Source organism: Piliocolobus tephrosceles, chromosome 14 (genome assembly GCF_002776525.5).
Source record: "Piliocolobus tephrosceles isolate RC106 chromosome 14, ASM277652v3, whole genome shotgun sequence".
Lineage (NCBI taxonomy): Eukaryota > Metazoa > Chordata > Mammalia > Primates > Cercopithecidae > Piliocolobus > Piliocolobus tephrosceles.
In genome coordinates, this window is record NC_045447.1 from 52339427 (window position 1) to 52353786 (window position 14360).

Genomic DNA, 14360 nt, shown 5'->3' on the forward strand with positions numbered 1-14360 from the left:
TTAGATCTCACCCATCATTTGAACTCATATATTCCCACAATTTTATTACATTCTTTCTATCCAACATGCTAGTCTTATATCAGTTTAATCACCTGACTTCCCTACCCTTCAAATGGCTAATCACTGCTGGAGAAAAATGCACAACTATGTGGACTAATGTAACCACAAACATGCTCTCCATCTTCAGATGCACCCTTATAATATGAAGAAATATTTCTTCTCCCTTCCCATTCTTTTTAACAACTTTCTCAAAAAGTCCACAGAAGATAAACTCTCTCTCAGCAGAATTCCAAATTCATAGAGCAAAGAAAGGCCATTGCGTGTTTCTTATTCCTTCTACTCTTCTTTGTTAGTGTTTGTGAGGCGAGTAGCATGTTAATTTAGTACATTTAATATTAGCTATACAACTTATTTTTAAGTGGCTTCATCAACTATACATCTAAACAATTTCCTCTTGAGGAAAAATTACTAGTTTGTTACATCAGTATTTATTTTTCTAGGATTTATAAGATTCATTTTGAACTCATGATAGTCTTCCTTCATTAATATCATATCTCTTCATATATACTGAGTATAAGAATCTTGCAACAGCATATTCCATAACCCCATCACACCATTCCACTAACATTTGCGCAGTTGTTACAGATTTTATTTCCACATTTTGTATATACTGCACAATACATATTTTTGAATTAAGCAATTCATTATATTTTAAAAAACAAAAGCTTGTGAAGAAAAGTCTTTTTACATTTATTCACATATTTATGATGTTACTCTTCAACTCTTTGGTAGATCCAAGTTTTCATCTGGTATTATTTTTCTCTTATGAAAAGAACGTTTTAAAATGTTTCTTGTAATACAGGTCTGCTACCAATGAATTCTCTCATAATTTGCTTTTCTAAAATGTCTCCTTTCTTTTGCCTTCTTTTATAAAGGATATTTGTGCACGATATGGAATTCTAGTTTGAATACTATTACATTATTTTCTGGCTTGCATTGTTTCTGATGAGAAGTCAGTGATAATTCCTATCTTTGCTTCTCTTTATAAAAAGTCTTTCTCCCCTCTCTGGCTGCTTTTGATGTTTTCTCTTTATCACTGAATTTCAGCCATTTGATTCTGATGTGTCCTGGTATGGGTTTTGGGTGTGTATTTATCTTTTAACTTCGCAGAGTTCCAGAACATACTTTTAATCAATAAGGGTAATTTTGCTCATTATTTCTTTATTTTTCTGCCACTCTCTATTTCTGGAACACAGATTTCATGTATGTTAGATCGTTTGACATTGTCACACAGGTCACTGAGACTCTTCACATTGTTTTTCAGCTTGTGTCTTTGTATGTGTCTTTTGATTTAAATTATTTTGATTGCTCTTTAAGTTCATTTATCTATTTTTCTCCAGTATCTCATCTACTGTTACGCAAGGCCGATGAATTTTCTATTTCAAGTACTGTGTTTTTCCACTTCAGAAGTTCCACTGGTTATTTTTTATATCTTCTCTTTCTCCTATACATAATTTCCTTTAAATCTTTAAATATTTTTATAATATTGTTTTAAAGTCCTTGTTCGATAATTCCATAATCTCTGTTATTCCTGGGTCTGTTTCTATTAATGTGCTTTCTCCTCGTGATAAGGTCATATTTTCCTGCTTCTTGCATATCTAATAACTTTGTATTGTACAATAGAAATTATACATTTCATGTTATGGTGTGTCAGGATTTTGTTATCTGCTTTTAAAGAGGATTAAGTGTTGGTTTATTGCTCTGCATTTGGGTTTTCTTTTGTGTTTTTTGTTTTTTTAATTTATTTTTTGGCAGACAGATTTCAGCTTGATATTTTTAAGACTTATTTTAAGGTTTTTAAAGGTGGACCTAGGATACCACTGTAGGAATTAGCCCTGCTACCGAAAAAATAAAATAAAAATAAATAAAAAATGAAAAGGTAATCCTTCTGTTGTGTTTACTAAGACTTCCAGGTTCATCCAAGTCTCTCTACTCTGGCTGATCAGATTCAAATGTCTCCCAATCCTTTCTAAGTTCTGGGAATTATTCAGTACACATCTATCTTACAGTGGTTCTTTCTCTGTTAGTTGTTCTTTGTACTGAATGTAATAAGCCTGCTTTCTTTGCAATCTGAGATATGTCCACACATGGCTCAAGTTTGGAGGTGATCAAAAGAGGAACAGATCAGAGCACCACTCCATTTAAGCTGTTTATGTGTAGTATATGTCACAGAAGCATACTAATTCTAGGCTACTTGTAATAAGACTTAAGATAATTCCATGTTCTGTCTGGCCAAGTCAGAGGTTCACATTTAGGAAATCTCACTGACCAGCCTTATAAAGTTCTAACTCTCCATGGGTCCCAAGGAAAATGTTTTGTGGAGCCCAGGGGGGGATTCAGTTTGTTTTCAGACTCCTAAATCCTCTGTAGAGGTTGAATTCACACAGTTAAGGAAGATATATTTTTCTAGAGTTTGCCATTGGGCTTTCTGGGAGCCTAGACTCATCTAATATGAAGGAGATGAATGGTTTGATATTGCCCTATGGGCTACTTCTATTACCTTCTGTATTAGTTCATTCTTGCATTGCTATAAAGAACTACCTGAGACTGGGTAATTTTAAAGAAAAGAAGTTTAAATGACTCACAATTCCACAAGCTATACATTAAGTATGACTGGGGAGGCCTCAGGAAACTTACACATGGCAAAAAACCAAGATGAAGGAGGCACATTTTACATGAACAAAACAGGAGGAAAAAAGAGCAGGGGGAGGTGCTACACACTTTTAAACAAGCAGATCTCATGAGAACTCACTATTACAAGAACAGCAAGGGGAAAATCTGCCTCTGTGATCCAATTACCTCCTACCAGGCCCCTGCTCCAACACTGGGGGTTACAATTTGACATGAGATTTGAGTGGGGACACAAATCCAAAACATATCACTTGCACATGTTTCTTTTCTCTCTCTAAAGCCTAAGAAAACATTACAAATTTTAAGTGACATTAGAGACCATATTGCCTAAACACGCATTTAGAAACATTTGCTGTTCGTTTATAGTGTCTGAACACTAGCATACATGTATTTCCCTTGCCCATCAGAGATGCATGTTCTGATAAAGAAAGAAACACAGAAAAGATAGATTCCGTCTGACAAAGAAGTTAGTGTTATTTCAGCTAATATGTTGCAAGCAAAGGAGGGAAAGTTACCAACTTTTCTCTTTGAGCATGTAATTTAGACATATAAAAGACTTTACAATGAGCTACTCTTGAAGGTAAAACCTCCACTGAACTTTTTACCTTCTTTGTGGTACCCTTTGGAAGTTCCTAAGGAAATCTATCACCAGCTTACAAACAGCTGCCTTTCTTAGCTCATTGTCATTGTCACAAAACAGATCTGGCCAGCAAGGCACCTAAGACAGATGAGCCCAGGGACCCAGCTAATGTCCTGCCTACAATTAACAAATACAGATGTCAATTCCTGTTATGGCAAAGCAAGGTATCAAGGGATGGTAGGCATAAATCGTCAACATTTGTACCAAAACTATAAGCAGATGCCTTATGGTTTATGATGTAGGGGAAAGTTCCATAAGGGAAAACATCAGTATAAATCTTAAAGCCCAGAACAGTTCAAAGTTTGGGCCATGAAATTGGAGAAGAGGCAAACACAAACTATCAGATAAAAATAAGACTACTCTATTACTTAAGGTTCTCCAAAGAAACAGAACCAAGAGGATGGACGGATAGAGAGAGAGAAAAAAGGTATTACAGTGTAAGGAATTGGCAAAGTGATTGGGGAGGTTGAGCAGTCCCATGATCTGCTGTCTGCAAGCTGGAGACACAGGAAAGGCAATGATGTAGTAGTTCTCAATACCAGAGGGCTGATGGTGTAAGTCGCAGTTGAGGGCAGAAGACCGATATCCCAGATCAAGCCGATGGCAGACAGCAATTCCCCCTTCCTCCTCCTTTTGTCATATTCAAGCTTTCAACAGATTGGATGGTACCCATCCCCCTTGGAGATGGCAATCTGCTTTACTCAGTCCACTGATTCAAATGTTAATATCACCTGTAAATACCCTTACAGCACACCCAGAATTAATATTTAATATGGGGACCCTTTGTCTCAGTCAAGTTGCCACATAAAATTAACCATCATAAATTCCAAAGAGTATAACTAAAACATGGGATTGCCTTCACCATGAGCTTACTTAGAAGGCAAAACCTACTATGAGATTTATAGAACTTACAGGATTTTTTTCTGGGAATGTCTGAGGAATCCATGACAGGACTAAGGACAGCTATCTCCTTTGCATCCAATGGGTATTGTCTTTTCTTGGTTTCTTCCCAATAATTAAGGCTTGAAAGGCAAAAGAGAGTATAAGAAAAGGAGGCAGCTTCTTTGGGAAGCAGGAAAAGAGCTGTAGTCTGAACGAGTACAAAAATTAATGGGTATTGACAATGAAAATGGCAAAAGGTGAAGGCAGGGTAATGGAAAAAGGATTTAGAAATCCCTTGCTTGACCTGATCTTTCTGCATTGACTCTTAATTATAACAGAGCCCAAGGTGCTCTAAGAGAGTGGGTCACTTACAGCAGAAGCGAGTATGCAAAAGGTCTTGGGCTCTGGTGTGCCTCTGTGACAAAGCCAGCTAAAAGAGGAAAGGAATACAGCTATCCCTTGAGAAGAAGTGAGTTTATTAGTCTCCTGAATGTCATGAATAGAGGATGAAGGACCTTGGAAGACTGAGGGTAGAAGGGTCTATGAACCTTTAAACAAAAGAATATTAAGATGAGATGGCAAAGAATAAAGCCATTTTGCATAAGAATTAACATCCTTGTGGTGGTTTATGTGTCAGCTTGATTGGGTTAAGGGATGCCCAGATTGCTGGTGAAACTTTATTTCTGGGTGTGCCTGTGAGGCTGTTTTAAGAAGAGATTAGCATTTGAATCAGTAGACTAAGTAAAGAAGATTCACCCTCACCAACATGGGTGGGTGTCACCCAATCCACTGAGCACCCAAATAGAACAAAAGGCAAATTAAGGGCAAATTTTTTTTCTCTCTTGAAGCTGGGACATCCATCTTCTCCTGCCCTCTGACATCAAAGCTCTCGGTCCTCAGGCTTTCCAGTCTTAAGAATTTGCTTACTTAAGCCTTCTTCAGAATCACATTACCAGCTTTTCTGGTTCTCCCGCTTGCAGACAGCATTATTGTGGGACTTCTCAGCCTCCATAATCATGTGAGTCAATTCCCACAATAAAACCTCTCTTATTTATCTATATAAATGCTATTGACTCTGTTTCTCTGGAGAACCCTAATTAACACAACCCTCCTATATCAATATTCTTTGGACAAAGAAAATAACGCTAAAAAATGGACACAGTAGAACAATGAGCAAGTTTACATGAATTGAAGCAATCTGAATGGGACTCCTGTAGGATCACTGGGTATATAAGGAAACATAAGGGTCCATAGCCACTGGAGGTGACTTAATTCATTTAATGAGAACTAGTGCTTAAAAAAAAGAAAAACTGATTACAAATTCAGGGGATGTTCAAACACTTGAGAGATGAGAGTACTTCAGCCTGTAGGCACTCTTTGTGAAGAAAAGCCCAGAGCTGACACAAGCACCAGGGAGCCAGCTCAAACACAAATGTGTCAAGGTGACAGGGCCTGAATCTCATACTGTGAACTCTTTCAGAGAGACAAGCATGCATAAAATCATGTGTTCTAAAGAAAAGAAAACTTGGAATCACAGACTTAGAAGGCCCTTAGAGATAATCTAATCAAACCTTCTTTCTACAGTTGAGAAAACTAAGTGAGGCCAGAGGAGATGGAGTGATTCACCCAAAGTTACATACATGGTTGGTTCATGATGGATCTGAAATGAAAACCCTTAGGTCACCTCCTCTAGTCTAATATTATGTGCAAAACACTTTCATTTTAATTCGTGCCACAAATCCATCTAACTATAAAGGTAAAACTTGATAAGGAGAGATAATATACTATCAGAGATGACACATGCGTTAGTCCATCTTATCTCTTTAGCATTACATCATCTGTCTTAACTAAAAAAAATCAATTAGTGATAATGCATGTGATTGGACAGACTATAACATGCATATTAACAGACTATAACAGCATATGACTTACGCTGCAAAATGGACATTTTCAAAAATCAACACTATAAGGCACTTAACCACAGTAAAGATTACCAACATGTGTAGAATCTTAATAAACATTATTAGGATGTTGACATGATCACAAGCCAATTCCTAGCATAAGATATTTTAACATTACCAGGATAAATTTCTCTTTGGAATTCATCCATAAATTCCAAAGACAAATTCGACAGAAATTCAAATTTCTCCACATGAAGGTAAATTTGACTTCTCATGGTTCTCAAAGCACATGTAACCCAGTTTCTCCAGGTTTTGGAGTACACACTGTGAAAAAGTATCCACTTGTAACTATTAAACCTTGAGTTCTTACCCTTGCAGAAAATTCCAGAAAGAAGCCCATGCCTGGCAAAACAAAAACTGATTGGATTCAGAGATGCCTGAGTTGGAGATAAACTTTGGCAAATTCTCCCAATTACCATACTAAAAACCCTGCCCATGGAGGAGCTTATTCTCCATTTTTCATACATGCAACCATCTAGAGGCATGATTGGAGACTATGCCTGCTCTGCCTTTATTCCACCTCTACACATGAGGTAGAGGCTAACTAGCCTAATAAAAGTCTTGTTTGAACCTTTAACTGGGAAGGAACTACTTTGGGGAATTATCCCCAGTACCCTCCTTATTTATTGCAAGTAATAAAATCCCCTTGTTAGATCTTTCTTTGTTGTGGTCATTGGACTATCACCCACCAAGCAATCAAACACACTCATTGTGTGGGTAACAACCCTGGCCACCCAGATGAGACAAAGACTCCAGTTCTAACGCTAACTTCACAAAGGCTTGCTATGGGGCAAAGCAGTGGACAGCGGCAGCTTGGCCAAGCTAACTTGCTCATGTTGCCTGAGAGGGTTGGGTACAATTCCTAAGGATCTTCGTCTTGGGGTAGAGCCCACTAGGCCATCACTTGTATCTAGCCCAAAAGAGTGGAAGCAGTGGTCCAGACCTTTTGTTTGGTGCTCCTTCAGGGAGGTAAGTGGACTTCACCCTGTGGACTGACTAAAAGGGAAAAATCTTTGAATCTAGCAACAGGATCTCCAGACTAACCACAATGCACCTCTTGTTTGAGTTTCCACCTTTTGCCAGTTGGTGCCCTGGAGGATTGAGACACACTCCAATCATGGCAATTGGCAATCCTGATCCTTGGCCACTCTGTGCTCTGGAGGATTGGGAGGCATCCCTGTCACAGTAAAACAGCAATCTGTTCCTAGCCAGATTAACCATGAGGATCAACTTTTCCAAGGACACAGGTTTAAGATCTTTAGATTCAGGGGCCATTTTCCAAAGTGGGAAAGGACCTAGGTACATCTGGAAGCCCTCAGTCTTGACAGCTAGGCTGGGAAAATTTTAACAGAAGAGGCTCTTACCAATGCACTCCTGGACCACCTGAGTGAGTTCTTCTCAAGTATCAGCTTTTAAAAAAAGGAGCAGCTACTTCACCTAACACCCAGAAGGGTCACCAAGTGATGCAATCAGAGTTTTGGGGAAGTTCATAGGACTACACTAGGGAACCACTGGGTCACCCTCACACATTGGCTTACTTTGGATCTACACCTTAGAGAGTTTTTTGAGAGATGCTTTTTGAGAGGAAAACCTCAATTATCATACATCTACATAATAATCAACCTGATATTTAAATCTTTTGGAAGCTGGGATCAGATCCTGAGGGTAGTGTCTGAGGGCAGGGAAAACCAGACCTCAATCCTCGAGAAAAACCCATTAGGTTGCATCCTCCAACACTAGAAGATCTGGATTGCCAGGAGTCTCTGGGAGGCCAATGCAGTAGTAAACTTTGTGTCTTCAAGACTCAGTTTCATCTCCAGCTTTATTGCAACAATATCAGCCCCTTTGAACAACTCCAGGTGACCCAAAAACTTACTTGATCTCAGCAGCCCAAGAGTTTCACTCCTCTAACTTCAGGGTACTCAACACACCTGGTCAGCATGAAATAGATACAGAAGCATAAATTCTGTCTCTAAACCCTCAGGAATGAGAAACGGAATGTCTCAGGAGGGATTCCTAACCCAGGGTCCATGAGGTTTGGAGTACATACTGTGAAAATGTACCCATTTGTAACTGCTGCATCTTGAAGTTCTTGTTATTTCAAAAGGGTCCAGGAAGAAGCCCATCCCTGGAAAAACAAAACAAAACAAACAGTTGAATCCCAGAATGCCTGAGTTGGAGATGAACTTTGGCAAACTCTCCTCTTTATGGTACTAAAAACCCTGCCCAGGGAGGAGCTTGTTCTCCATTTTCTATACATGCGACCGTGTGGAAGCATCACTGACAATTGTGCCTGCTCTGCCTTCATTCTGCCTCTGCATAGGATGACTCAGCAAACTGACCTCATAAAAGCCCTGTCTTCACCTTTGTTCAGAAAGGCACTGCTTTGGGGAATTATTCCCAGTGTCCTCCTTACTTGTTGCAAGTTATAAAAATTCCCTTGTTAAATCCTCCTTACTTGTGCTTATTGGACTGCCACCCACAAAGCAATCAAACCCAGCCATTGTGTGGGAAGCACCCAGACCCCCAAATATTTCATAAAACATTATGAACAGAACACAAGAACACAGACTGTTTAAACTGTATTTATGGCAAGTGTTACTAAAATCATACTTTAAGGTGGAAATTTTTTTTAATCTTCATTTATGGAAATTTTGAAAACTAGAATTTATTTTCCTCCATTAGAATACAATTTTGCTGGGAAAAAGGAAGGTAACTTTTTGCTTTCAGGTTCACTAAAACTGTGATTTAATAGAAGAAAAGCATTCTATGAGAAGAATCAGAAACATTACAAGGAAGGTAGAGTGGATAATCTGATAGAGCTACATGCAGTCCCAGCCCCACCACTACTTCCACACATACACATAGACTGCAAGGTATTCAAAGATTTACTCTTGGGCAGTTTATAAAAACTATTATCCAGAATATGAAGAACTACTGCCATGGAGAAAATAGAAAGAGGAATTTGGTGAAGAATCGGAATGAGACAAATGGCAATTGCAGTGCACTCTATCCTTGGCTTTTGGCCTCCTATAAATTTATTAGTATGGTTATTTACATGGAGAAGTAAAGGAAACATTCATGTAATTATAGATACAATAGTAAAGGCAAAATAAATGGTACTGCAAACTCATTTGGTAAAAATAAGGTACTACATCCTTAAAGTAGTTATGAAGGTTTTGTTCTGTTGCTCCTCCCAGCATCACTCCTGAAACCTTTTACCCGACTGCTGAGGGTATCAAGACATAAAAGTCCAGAGAGCAAGGAAGAGGAACATCTTGATCTTGTTGTATGCATTGAGGATCTATGCTGATGCTGAGTGGCAAAGGTGTTCTACCAGAGAGACATGTTCCCTCCCATTCATTTATCTCTTTGATTTCTGCTGTCACACTACCATTGAAACTGTTTTTCTAAGGGTTCAGCATTTGGTGAACAGCAAATTTTCCAATTTGATGGGTTCCTTTCAACAGGAAACTCCTTCCCATCCTTCCTGGATACTTTTTGGCATTATTGACCTCGTGCTTAGTCTTGACACTCCCGTCTCTCTCTTCTGCCAGCAGCCCCTTCCCAAGCCCTTATGGTGTAAGCATTCCCAAAGAATCTTTCCTATCTCCCTGCACTCACTCCCTTGGCAATCTCATTTGCTCTCCTCTCACAAATTCACCATCAGCTTTCCCTGCATAATTGTACCTGGTATTTGTCTAGACACTTACAAAATGTACATAACCTTTCCTTTAATACTTGCAACAACCTATCGTTATTTCAGAAAAGAGAAAACTGAGACTCAGGTGCAATGACCTGCCCAGGGCCTCAAAGCTGGAAAGTGGCAAAGTGTGTAAACTTAACCCTACTATTTAAGTCTAGTGGTTTTCTTTTGTTTTTTGTTTTTTGTTTTTTTTTTTTTACAATACCACAAATGCCTCCAAATGATTCCCAAATACATATCCTAATCCTGTATATTATGTATAATGCCTAATACCTCATCTTCTTAATTAAGTCCCAGACAAATAACACTTTACCCACCTATTAGATAACCTTACATGAATACCCCATACCTCACCATGTTTCCCAAATGCTTCCTCCTTTGACTTCTATCTTTTATAATATGATCAGTATATTCCCAATTACAGGTACTTGAAAACTTAGATTTAACTTTGATATTTCTATTTACCACTAATTAGTTGCTACATTCTGTACCTATCAACTCTGGTGTCTCCCACCCAATCCTTTAAACGTCCAACGTTTCTGCCTTTCTTCTAATTCTTGGTTTCTCTTCCCTAGAGTTCTAGACTATAGTACTATTACACTAATAGTGTATGGATATACTAATGATGTTTCTACCTCCAGTCTCTCTCTTCTCTAATTCCCTGTTTGCATGGCTCAGGGGCTCTTCATTGCCTTTAGAATAACATCAAGATGTTTGAGGCCCTTATCATAAGGCTCTATCCTATGCAGAGGTTTCTCCACCAATTTTCCCACCTACTGCATGAATCCTGGACTAATGACTGTTCCAATAAAACATTGTCTGATTGTAGGTGCTCAAAGCTACTTGCTCAATTTACTCAAACCTGTCAGGAGTTCGTTAGTTTTGTCTTAATATTTGACAGTCAAGAGATTAAAGTCCCTTCCTTTTAAAACTCCATTCTTGTTAGCATTCATTTGAATGAGTGTCCTAGAACCCTTTTCCCTTCCTGTTCTTAAATATCTATATGCATAAGTCAATAACTCAAAAATTTGTAGCCATCTGTTGTTATATTTCAGCCAAGATACTATATCATATGCCAATAAAAATTACTAAAATGATGCAAATTGATGACATAATCGTTTTTCATGAAAAAAAGCTTGGCATAAATATTGAAAATGCTTTATAATAGTTTTTATTCTCACTCAGTATATAAAATATCATTTCTTTGCATAATAACTAAGAAGAGCTAATAGAACAGTAGCTTCATGAAACTTTTGATTTCAGACATTTATAAGTGGAGCAACAAAAACAATTTGTTAAATTTGCTCAGGCCATATGCATTCTAATAATTACAAAATAAATATAAAAGAATATGCACTCACATAATCTTGGAGTGAGATGCTAAGTCTGCGTGGTCCCTGAGACTGTTAAATGCAGTGAGAAGTAAGTATCTAAAGAGTAATTCAAATATTAAGTCATCAAAATATAAACTCCATTTATGTTGTGCTATCCTCAAATATTTTGGTCTCAAAAAGATAGCCAAATTACATCATTTTGTACCTTCTCTGCTATGGATCACTTAGTCCAACATACAGGTAGGAAAGGAAAAGTAAAGACAAAAATCGCATGCCAGATGTCATTTTCTTCAACAACATACAATAGGAGGCATTTTATTCTATCTAATGACACTGAGAAAAATTCATTTTATATAACCATGATATTGGGAGTATTTACAAAACAAAAGAATTCATTTAAAGATACAAAATACCATTTGTAGAACACACACACACACACACCAGGACATCAAGTCCCCTGAAACGCTCCCACAAATTCCTGCAGGATTATATCCCTAAACATGTCTGATCTGTTTAGGAAAACATCTCCGTTGTCTCAGTTAAGGAGGAACTTCTGTGGATTGATGCACTGTGTCATTTCCCCAAGCAGTGTCCTTTAGGCCAAAACTGACACCTGCAGCCTTAAGCTACCCAGGATATTCATGTAGCGTGAGGCAAGACAGGCATCATGCTACACTTGTCCTTGACTCACTTCACTGTCTCCCTTTTCTCTGTTCCCTCTGATCTCTTCTGTTTCCTTGTCCAGCCTCAGTGTGTTCAGGGAAAGAACACCACATATAAAAGAGAATTGAGAGGTTAGAATCATAGTCCTGACATTGTCACTATGTAGCCAATTTACTCTACCTGTCTGTGTCTGGCTTTCCCCATATGTAGTAGTCGGAATCCCACTTCCTGTGATCCTTGTGAAAATCCAACAAAACGAGGTTCAGTATAGCATTCTGAAAACAATGGTGTGCCAGGTGCAAGTACTCTCACTTTTTCGCCAGTATCTTTTAGCTTTAAAACATCTATATTGATATATATTGCTCTGAACTTTAACCAAAAAGTATACACAAATTGCAGCATTAGAGGGTGACATTCCTATCACAACACGGAAAACAATTCAATCATTAGAATTCCAATATCCTCATCCACTTCTTAGTATTTTCCTAGAAAAACGTGAAAAGCCTCTTAATTTCTCTACCATTGAATTCTTCCATACAGAAAAAGAGGTTTGGAGTTTGTTGCAGTCAGAATCTGTGAAAAAATCAGAGGAAGTGATGTGGAAGGCAAAGAAACATGTTCTAGCTATCAATTACCCAAAGAGATAACAGCAGATTCCTGAAATTTTTGTGAAGGTAGAAAATTAGACACCAGGGAGTAATAAATAGAAACTTAAGGAAATTATAAAAGAAAGAGATGGTTGCTAAAATGTCCTGAAGGCCTCAGATTTAAACATGGACCTTTAGGAAACAATTGAATATCCTACAAAAGGTAGTCACAACATGACCCTTTTCTAACATCATCTCTTTGTGCTTCATCTCACATTGTCCTCTGCTTCAGGTGCCTTAACATCCCACGGATCCCACAGCCACTTTGTTTCTATCCTTAATGCTTTTGCGTGGGTCAATTCATTTGTCTGAAATTCCTTTCTTTTGTTTGATCACTGACCTGATTGCTGGCAAAATATCGAAGTCAAAGAAATAATTACAATGGATACAAAAATAGTTAAAGAATGAGTAAAACCTAGTAATTGCTAACAGAACAGAGTGACTATGGTCAAAAATAATTTAATTGCACATTTAAAAATAACTAAAAGAGCTATTATAATTGGATTGTCTGTAACACAAATGATAAATGAGGTGTTGGGTACCCCATTTACCCTGATGTGATTATTATGCATTGCATACCTATATCAAAGTATCTCATGTAACCCATAAATGTGTATATCTACTATGTACCCACAAAAGCTAAAAATAAAAAAAAAAAAAAGAACTACATATTTGGACAAAAGTGGTTATGCCAAAATGTGCTTCTTTTGAAATTGCAGCTGAGGCCAACGGATAACAATTGTCCTCTTTCTCTAACAAGAGGTGCTAGATACCTAGAGCATGGGTCCCCAACCCCCAGGCTGCAGACCAGTACCAGTTTGTGGCCTGTTAGGAACCAGGCCACATAGCAGGAGGTGAGTGGCAGGAGAGCCAGCATTACCACCACTTGAGTTCTGCTTCCTGTCAGATCAGCAGCGGCATTTGTTTGTCATAGGAACACAAACACTGCTGTGAACTGTGTATGAGCAATCCAGGTGCGAGCTCCTTAGGGGAAACTAACACCTGATCTGAGGTGGAACTGTTTCATCCCCAAACCATACCTCCCTCACACCCCAGTTCATGGAAAAATTGTCTTCCACAGTCCCTGGTGCCAAAAATGTTCGGGACTGTTGCCCTAGAGGACTTGCCCAGAGAGAGTGAAACCAGTTATGAGACCTTTGTTCAGCATGCACATCCACTATATGCATAAGTGAAAGCTAAAGAATCATTGAGAAGAATAATCAGGGCAGATTTAATTGAAGGGATTTAGGTATTCACCTGCAAAGATGAGTCTAAGGCATCTCCCACCCTTTGCCCTTCTCTGCCTCAAGGTAAGCAAAAGAAGCCTCAAAAGCAAAACTGTATTTATCGGGATGGAATAGGGTAGAGGAGTCCTTGCCAGAGAGTATGCTGCTTTCTTCCCACGACTGGCTGGAGGTTTGCTGAGAGAGCACATACACCCATTGGCCTGGCTCTCTGAGGAAAGTGAGAATGTGCTCTTTGAAGCAACTCATCTTTCCAGAGTTTGGCAAGGCATGGATGCTAACATATCTGTGGCCCAGCTGACATCATGGAAAGTCAACAAGCTCAAATCATCTTGAAAGCTTACTGTTCAAGAGGATGCCTACCTGAAAAGATGCACCCATCAAAAAGGATGACTCTAATAGCAAAGACATGGAGTCAACCTAGATGCCTATCAGTAGTGGACTGGATAAAGAAAATGTGGTATATATACCTCATGGAATACTATGCAATCATAACAAAGAATGAAATATATCCTTTGCAGCAACATGGATGCAGCTGCAGACCATTATCCTAAGTGATTTAATGCATGAACAGAAAACCAAATACCACATG

The 14360-nt window shown here is 38.4% G+C and overlaps 1 long non-coding RNA gene across 11 annotated transcripts in view; it reads right to left on the reverse strand.

Moving 5' to 3' along the window:
* Nucleotides 1-14360, reverse strand: part of LOC116418440 — a 149350-nt gene that overhangs the window by 57229 nt on the left and 77761 nt on the right. For 8 of the 11 annotated variants that reach the window (XR_004228458.1, XR_004228460.1, XR_004228455.1 and 5 more), the window contains one exon: nucleotides 8225-8302. This is a non-coding gene — a long non-coding RNA (uncharacterized LOC116418440). The remainder of the gene's footprint in view (nucleotides 1-8224; nucleotides 8303-14360) is intronic. The other 3 variants (XR_004228453.1, XR_004228452.1, XR_004228456.1) reach the window with 1 other exon arrangement.